Genomic DNA, 3,372 nt, shown 5'->3' on the forward strand with positions numbered 1-3,372 from the left:
ACCTTGGTGAAACTACTGCATAATTGTGCACCATCCGATGCTGTTCAAAACAAACACGCAAAGTACACATTAATATTAAAAAGGTACACACACAGATTGGGTAATGAATCTTTTCCGAGCAGGACTCTATGATTGTCTTTCCTGGGGATAGCAAACAGCAATCTTTATCTGTTGAGAGTCGTGCCACAAAGGTGTATTCTGTTAATACACCCGTCGATCGTTGTTCAGTATCAGTTGTACTGTTCCTTTGGATCATTTAGTGTTGTGGAAAAGAGGGTAAGACTTTTTGGGGGAGGGGAACCCTGCTATTTGGGCTATACGTTCGTCGTCCATATTCACTATCATATTGTCTTTACTGTCTTACTCACCCTGCCTCAGGGTATTGGCCACAAACAAACACTTTCCATCTTTCCATATCCTGAGTTAGCCTCTTGATATATTCAATGCCTTCCCACCTTCTGTACACCTCCACATTATCACACGAGTAAATTACTCTGCTCCGGCTTGCATACTGGAGAAGCTGCTCCAACTTCACGTCTCAGTATCTAAGTAGCACGGAAATCAGTGGTCTATCGGTTTTCTTACTACTAATGGAGCTAAGGCCAAATTTTGCGAACAGTATATATATATTCTCAGAAACTACGAAACAAAATTGAAACTTTGCCAGTACCCATAACTTGAAACGTAGTGTTGCACTATTGAATTTTCATTAAGTTCAAATGTGTAAGAAGAAAGCCCATTTTAGGTTAAATTCAGTCCTTTTGTAGCGGTCGCCATCATTAGCTTCGACATTGTATATTCACTGCGGAGTGCCGACTGCGCCGAAGGATATTTTGTGTTCAGTTATACAATTAAGTTGTTTACGGGAATTCCCGGTTTCGGTCTCACGCCGTTGACCGTCTTCTCACAGCGGGTTTGGGGCGCTCATAGAAGAAGAAGAAGCAGGAGGAGGAGGAGGAGGAGGAGGAGGAGGAGGAGGAGGAGGAGGAGGAGGAGAAGAAGGAGGAGGAGGAAGAGGAGGAGGAGGAAGTGTAGGTGTAGATGGAGGAGGAGGAGAAATGAAGAAGAAGAAGAAGAAGAAGAAGAAGAAGAAGAAGAAGAAGAAGAAGAAGAAGAAGAAGAAGAAGAAGAAGAAGAAGAAGAAGAAGAAGAAGAAGAAGAAGAAGAAGAAGAAGAAGAAGAAGAAGCAGGAGGAGGAGGAGGAGGAGGAGGAGGAATTAGAGAAGTAGTAATACATGTTACAAAGTGGAGACTTTTTCGTTTGTTACCCTACCTTGGGAGAGAGAGAGAGAGAGAGAGAGAGAGAGAGAGAGAGAGAGAGAGAGAGAGAGAGAGAGAGAGAGAGAGAGAGAGAAAGAGAGAGAGAGAGTGGAAGAGATAGAGGAGTCCAGAAAGCACTGCAGAGGGAAGGTGGTGAGAGTGACCGGGAGGGTGTCGTCGAAAGCGCCAAGAGTAGCCTACTGTAGGCCTACTTAATGTATTCATGGGTCAAAGTCAAAGGTTCGGCCTATCGTAGCTCGGTTTATGCCCTGCGTGTAGTTGTATGTGAGTGTATGTCTAGATCATAATATATCTAGATCAAGATAAAAAAATCATGAAAGTATTGAAAGTAGATTTCTCCTGCAGTGGATTTATCGCGCCTGCCGAACTGCGCCGAAGAACATTTTGTGTTCATGTGTTCGTGTGTAGATCTATGTCTAGATCTAATATCTAATCTAGATCAAGATAAAAAATCATGAAAGTATTGAAAATAGATTTCTCCTGCTGTGGATTTAGCGCGCACGCCCATGGATGAGTGTATTTTGTGCAGAGTGTCTAAATGAGATCTAGAATCGAAATCTAGAATCGAGATCTAAATCGAGATCAAGAAGAATCATGAAATGAAAGTAGAATCTAGATCTGTGATATTTCGATAACCTATTGAATATTGAAAGTGCATTTTTCTTGCTGTGCATTATAGATTCTTCTAGATCTAGGCTAGATCTGTATGTGGATCTTAGATCGAGATCAAGAATGATGAAAGTATTGAACGTGGATTTTTTTTCCTGCTGTGAGAATAGATCTAGAGTCTAGAACTAGGCTGTCGGTGAATCAAGATCGAGATAAAAAATATGAAAGTATTCTTGAAAGTGGATTTTTCCTGCTGTGATTAGATCTCGATCTAGAAATCTAGGCCATCTGTGACGTCTTCCATTTGTTAAAAATGTGAATTTCTAAACTTAGATCTATCTATGGGCCAAGGCTCATTCTTTCAATTTTTGGCCTATGTCTTTATAATCCATCGAGATCTAGGCTATATCTAGAATCTAGATCATGTTCTTCTAGAAAGCAACAATTGGCATGTAGGCCTAACTCTTTTTAAAAAAAGTGATTGAGCCGGGACTTTAGGAGAAAATGCCACGCCTTCGAAGAGGGGGAAGAAGTCTTACCCCCAAAAGTAATCAAGAGGGGGTGCTACATGGATAAATTCAACGTAAAATGTTTTTGTTTTGTTCCTTTCCAGATTTCAGTCTTTTTCCTCTTCTTAACTTTCCCAATACTTCTTCATTATTATTCCGTTCGTAGAACGGGTACTTTTACTAGTTTTAATAATAAACACATTGCACGACTGGGGTAAGAGGCGCCAGGGGCTTTTGTCATCGGTGGGAGAGATTTGTGGGTTCCTATGAATCCTTCACTGTCTGCCTTCCTTTTCAAATGTTTGATGGTTAGGATCACACCAACAGGCCCACTGCAATTCACATGCCAGGCAGGAAAGAAACAAAAACTAACAATAAATTGAGAGACCTGCTCCCAAACTGGGAAGATGCAATGGTCGTGAGATTTCTCCTCGTCCTGATAAGACACTGGGAGACAATCCTTCCCCAGCTTCTAAATGACATTCTTTGCAACTTGTGGAGATAAGGACGCCTCCCATCAGACATGCAATATGCTGTGCTGACCTCATGAAAAAGGGCTGTTCTTCTTGTCTCTTAGCCTTGAAAAGGGGCAGCATGCAGTCTCTTAGTCCTGAAATATGGCCACTTCTACTGGTATCTTGGCAACCCTGATCCATTGGCTCCGAAAAAGGTTCCTCCTGGTCCCTTGGCCTTGAAAATGGACTGCTACTGGTAGATGGGGACTGAAAAGGGGCTTCTTCTACCGGTCTCTTATTCCTGAAATAAGGCTACTGCTGGGCCCATGGCCCTGAAAAAAGGCTACTTCTGGTCATTTGGTCCTAACAAAGGGCTGCTACAGGTCCCTTGACCCTGAAAAATGGCTGCTCCTGGTCCCTTGGCACTGAAAAAAAGGCTACTTCTGTTCCTTTGGTACCCCCAGTGGGTCGGGGGATATAAATAGACCCACTGCTTCGTCTGCAGAAGGTGCAACCCC

Source organism: Aplysia californica, unplaced genomic scaffold, assembly GCF_000002075.1.
Source record: "Aplysia californica isolate F4 #8 unplaced genomic scaffold, AplCal3.0 scaffold00136, whole genome shotgun sequence".
Taxonomy (NCBI): Eukaryota; Metazoa; Mollusca; class Gastropoda; order Aplysiida; family Aplysiidae; genus Aplysia; species Aplysia californica.